Below are 6,280 nucleotides of genomic sequence, written 5' to 3'. Positions count from 1 at the left end.
TGAGTATATGTTTAAGTATACATACAACGTGTGAGTATATGTTTAAGCCATATATTGATAAAAGGCATAAGTTTCTCTGTTTTTGACATTTTCACTAGAGGAAAAGGAATCTGGCACAGGTACATGTTTTCCCGGCAGGTAAGAGCTCCTGAAACCAGTTTAAAATAACCCAGCTAGAATCATCCACTCCCAGTTATGGTTTGTTCCTTATAGGAAGAACAGTATCAACCAACCAGACCCCCTAGAGCTCCCAGGGATTAAACTACCAACCAAAGAGGACACATGGAGGGACCCATGGCTCCACCTGGATATGTAGCAGTGGGTGGCCGTGTTGGGTATCAATGGAAGGAGGCCCTTGGTCCTGTGAAGGCTCTATGCCCCAGTGTAGGGGAGTGTCTAGGCGGGGAGGCGGGAGTGGGTGGGTGGGTAGGAGAACACCCTCATAGAAGCAGGGGGAGGGGAGATGGGATAGAGGGTTTTGTGGGGGGGAGGGAAACCAGGAAAGGGGATAACATTTGAAATGTAAATAAAGAAAATATCCAATACAAAAAAAACCAATTATATTTTGTTGTTGTTTTACATTATATCTTTTTTGGAGGATTTACTTGGTCTTCCTCTCCCAGAGCTACCTTTCTGCCTAATAACCCACAGACCATGATTAAGTTTCTAATTTTCTACAGGAATTTTAAAATCAAGATACAAGCTTATCAACCTCCCAGATGCTTTAAAGAATTCCTCAGGCCACATGTGGAGACAGGGATGGTGACAGAACACCCCAAAGCATGTATGCTATTTAGGGAGTCGTGTCAACACTCCAGCTAAGAAATGATAATGGCTACAGCACAGAGGTAGCATACAGAAGGTGAGAAATGGACACCTGAGAGGACTGTAGAAGCAGTGTTCAGGTGACTCGCTGTTAGATACAGAACAGGAAGGAAGGGAAGAATCAAATCCACCTCCCAGCATTTGCCCCATAGTGCTGCCATTTCTCCAATGATACAACCTGAAGACTTAAAAGTAAAGTAGTTGGCTAGAGGCTCTCTCTACGTGAGCTTATAAGTGAGCGGGTCTGAACAAGATAAAATAGATTCTATTCAAAATAGTGAAAGAGCTTCCAAAACCCCCAAAATAAATGAAAGAATACTGTGGTACTTTAAATGAAATGTCCATAATACTTTCTGAAATTGGAATACTTGAGCGGGTTTAGGAGGCATATGACCTTGCTGAAGGAAGTATGTCACTGGGAGTGGGCTTTGAGATTTCAAAACCAGGTGCCACTCCCAGTGCACTCTCTGTCTGCTTCCTGCTCCTGGCTGAAAATGGGAGCTCTCGCCCTCAGCCTACTTACTGTTGTGCTTCCCCACACAGTGATGGACTGTCCTCTAGAACTATAAGCCTCCAAGTATTCTCTTTTTCCTGAAAGTTTCATGGTGTTTTTCAGATAACTTAAATGAGCAGAGAAAAACACAGGCAACACAGGAGATGAACATGTGTTCATCTTAATGGGGTTAATGGGGTCTGACATGAATCAGGCTGGCTGGACCTCTCAAATCTCTGCAACAGTTGTGGGGTTTGGTAAGATTCCTCCAGAAGACAGATCAAAGAAACCCCATTCCTATTTTTCATGCTGTTAAGACTTGTGAAGCAGTGGCTGGTGCCATTTTGAGAGATAATCCATTTTTAAAAACTGAGGAACCCAAGCTCAGAGAGTGGATGCCAAGCTACAGGATGAGGCAGCCAGCCATGGTGGAATGGAACGCTGGACATCAAGGAGCCAAGGGCGTGGCAGCAGGAGGCTGGGATCAGACAGATAGCAGAAGGGAAGGACTACCATCTTCCGTGGCCTAGGGGGTATCTCATCTACTGAATTTAAGGCTGGAGTATAGTAGCTCTGAACCTTAGCCTCGGAGGAGAGGAGGGGCTCACATACTGAGACCACCCATTTATCATTCACTGTGAGAAAGTCAGAGAATGATGCCGTGCTGCAGAAAATTGATACCCACCCACAGTCATAGCACCTCAACCAATAAAGATATCCAAAGCTTGCTGGTGAAAATGGCCGACGAGGTGAGGTCAGAGCAGATACAAACAAGCTGACTTAGTTTCTTTCACAGTCCGTACTGGAGGGAAATCCTGGCAGGAACCAAGAGGTGGGAACTGAAACAGACAGTGGAGAGAATGCTGTGCCTGCTTTCTAATACAAGCCATGACCTGGAGTGGCACCATCTATAGGGGGTAGTGTTAGTATAAGTCTGAACCCGGTGACGTCATATTCAGGGGCCTGCGACTCCTACGTTCCTGGGACAACCACTCCCAGAATTCACCTACCTGACTCACCTACACCTGGGAAATTACACACATCATCACCCACTTAAATAGTTGGGACCACCCCCAACCTCTCTCTCTCTTCGTCTTCTCTTCACTCGCCATCTTCCCGTTCCTCTCTCCCACTCCCTTCCCCAAATAAACCCCTTCCCTTGGAACCGGATCGGATCGGCTTTGGTGTTGTCTGTCCAAACTGCACTCGAATCCTAACATTGGTGCATTGGCCGGCTTCGCACCCGGCAGCTCGTGCGTGAGCGCAGCTCTCGGCACTGCCGCCGCCAAGGCCCACGTGGTCTGCCATTCCCGCCGCTGCAGCCTCAGCTCCACCAGCCCGTGACTGCTACACCCCTGCTCAACCCGCTGTTTTCACCGTGTCTGCTGAGACTCACCGAACTTCCACTACGTGAGCTGTGCCGTTTCGGCCCACCCCTCCCCCAGTTGGTGCTCTGCCGTGTGGCCTAGATACCCAGACAGACACACAGGTCCCCGGTTCGGTTCCACCTCCCAGGTACCGGACTGGACAATTTCATGCACACACCGGCTTTTAATCCATAGGGAGCTTCTGGTTCGTGTGAGGGGCCCTGGACTCCGGGTTTGTGTCTGGCCACCGCTTCCTGGACCACAGGGCTGGTTTTTGCCCCAGCACATGTGTCTGGCCTCTAGCCGAACCACAACTGCTATTCAACTAGGACCTTGAACCGATTGAGTGATTTCCCCTCTCGGAATAGCTCGTAACCCCTCCTCAGCTCTTGCAGCTCCACAAAAAGCTGGTACCAGCCGAGCTATCTCCTGACTGGCTAACTTCTGGTGGGTTAGCCCAGTCGAGGCCCTTATTTAATCGCGCGACGGCCCGATTATTATAAGCAGTGCCTGATTTCTGTTGCCAAAGATTAGTTTAGGACGCTAAGCTAAATTTGGTAACTCACTCAATGGGTTCATCTTCTTCGTCCATACCGGCGGACACCCCACTGGGCTGTCTACTGAAAAACCTCAAATCTTTACGATTAACGCCTGAGTTGAGACCTTCCAAATTAATACGTCTTTGCAATAAAGTCTGGATTGGGTACCCTTTAGACAATGGGATGACCACGTGGCCACGTAATGGCACCCTAGACCCCATTATTTTACGGAGTCTTAATACATATTGCCAGCAGTCCGGTAAATGGAAGGAAATCCCCTATATCCGTGCATTTATTTACCTCCGTTACTCCCCTTCTATGTACTCCACCTGCTGCTCTACACCTAAGGTTCTCTTGGCAATGACACCTGCTCAACCCCCAGACGACCACACACCTCTAGACCCAGCTGACGAACACCCTCCCCTCCGTCGCAAGCCTGTTTCCATGCCGCCTAAAACCCAAACTGCTACCTCAGTTTCTTCTTCTCACCAGGGTGCCCCTGAGTCCACTGGCTCGACCTCTCTAGACCTCCCCCCCCCTTTCCGTGTCAGCCACAGGCCATGCTAACTGTCCTACACTGGCACCAACTTTCACTCCTCCTATCACACGTTCCAAAGCTAAGGGTCCTACCCCTTCTCCTCCAGGGATACTGAAACCAGCATCTGTTCTTCCCCTACGGGAAGTAGCTGGTGTTGATGGCTTGGTCAGGGTACACGTCCCCTTCTCGCTGAGTGAACTCTCCCAGATAGAGAGAAGATTGGGCTCCTACATCTCTAACTCTTCTGCCTTCATTAAAGAATTTCAATATATTTCTCAGTCTTACAGCCTTACCTATCATGACGTACACATGATTTTAACTAATAACCTACTTCCAGATGAACGCAGGCGAGTTTGGGATGAGGCAAAAGTACATGCAGATCAGATCCATCAAACAGACGGGACTTATCCAATTGGATCAGAAGCCGTTCCTGACCAGGACCCTCGATGGGATTATAACTCCGCAGGTGGTATCTTAGCCAGAGATAGATTTATAACATGTCTTTTGGCAGGCCTGAGGAAGGTGGCGTTAAAGCCGGTTAACTTTGAGAAACTTCAGGAGGTTGTCCAAGATAAACAAGAAAATCCATCTCAATTCTTAGAACGCCTTACAAAGGCCCTACTACAATATACTAATCTGGACCCTGAAAGCTCAGAAGGTAAGCAACTCCTTATGACCTACTTTTTCTCCCAGAGCTACCCCGACATAAAAGCTAAACTTAGGCGATTGGAGAGGGGGCCCCTAACTCCACAGGCGGAAGTCTTGGCGTTGGCCTTCAAAGTGTACCATGAGAGAGATGAGAAAGCCCGTAAACAGAAATACCACATGCTGGCAAAGGCTGTCCGACCAGCCTCAGCCACTACCCCAGACCGCTGGTCTTCGAAGGCTCAGAGACCACCACCTGGCCCCTGCTATAAATGTGGTCAACATGGTCATTGAGTAAAAGCCTGTCCTAACCCCAGCAAGCCAAGGGGACCATGTCCCAAGTGCCATCAGAAGGGACATTAGGGGACCGACTGCCCTCATGTTGCTCAAAACAGAGGGACATCGCTCCCAGAAAACCCTTCAGCTGACCTTCTAGGCTTGGCTATGGAGGACTGACGGGCCCCAAGCTCTCTTGACCCGACCACGCCCATCACTAGCAGAGAGCCACGGGTAGAGATTATGGTGTGCGGGAAAACCATCTCCTTCCTCTTGGACACTGGGGCCACATACTTGGTCCTGACGGAGTTTTGGGGACCCACTTCACCTTCGAGTTCTCCGATTGTCGGGGTAGGAGGACAACCTTACCTTCCTCACCAGACTCCCCCACTTAGTTACATTTTTAGGGGTGTGCCTCTCACCCATTCCTTTTTGGTAGTGCCTACATGTCCTGTCCCCTTATTAGGAAGAGATATTTTAGCTAAGTTGGGAGCTTCTATTTCCTTTGCTCCACCAATTCGCTTAAGCCCAAGCTCGCCAGCAGTTCCTCTGCTCCTCCTTTTAGCCAATCACCCTACTAACACGAACATGTTATTTCCCTTACCAGCTTCTCAGGTGGACCCCCACGTTTGGGATGTCCAGAACCCCTCTGTTGCTAAACATCATTCTCCTGTTGTCATCCAGTTACTGGACTCTACCAGGTACATCTGCCAAGCACAATACCCTCTTTCTCTCCAGAGCCTCAGGGGACTTAAGCCTATCATTGCTGACCTCTTAAGAAAAAAACTCCTTCGACCTACCTCTTCCCCCTTTAACACCCCTATACTGGCAGTTAAGAAACCTAATGGCACCTATCGCCTGGTTCAAGATCTCAGGCACATTAACTCTGCCGTAGTTCCCCTCCATCCTGTTGTAGCTAACCCTTACACGCTTCTCTCTACTATCCCCTCAGGGACTTCTCATTTTTCAGTCCTAGATCTCAAGGATGCCTTTTTCTCTATCCCTCTAGACACCCAGTCACAGGACATATTTGCCTTTACCTGGACAGATCCTGACACCCACTTTTCTACCCAACTTACCTGGACTGTTCTACCTCAGGGATTCCGGGACAGCCCACATCTGTTTGGACAGGCCCTAGCTTCTGACTTAATCTCTTTATCTCTCCCTAGATCTAAGATTGTAGTTTATGTAGATGATGTCCTTCTCTGTAGCCCCTCCCTAGAAATTAGCCAAGCTGACACAGCTGCTCTTCTAAATTTCCTTTCCAGTCGGGGCTACAGGGTCTCACCTTCTAAAGTTCAACTGTCCACACCTCAAGTCACCTACTTGGAACTAGAAATTACCCCAACCCACAAGGCTATTACCTTAGATAGAAAGAACCTGATTCAGTCTCTAACTGTTCCTTCTACAAAGGAAGAGATTCTATCATTCCTAGGAATGGCTAGCTTCTTGCGTTCCTGGGTTCCTTCCTTTTCCCTACTTTCTCGGCCCTTATATGAAGCAGCATTAGGCCCCACCCACGAACCTCTTCTCAAACCTGTCACTAAGCCCTTCCAAAGGCTCCAACAGGCTCTCCTTAAGGCCCCAGCCTTACATC

Source organism: Grammomys surdaster, unplaced genomic scaffold (genome assembly GCF_004785775.1).
Source record: "Grammomys surdaster isolate TR1022 unplaced genomic scaffold, NIH_TR_1.0 139, whole genome shotgun sequence".
Classification (NCBI taxonomy): domain Eukaryota; kingdom Metazoa; phylum Chordata; class Mammalia; order Rodentia; family Muridae; genus Grammomys; species Grammomys surdaster.
The sequence above is the reverse complement of the archived record's forward strand: the minus strand, read 5'-3'. Positions refer to the sequence as shown.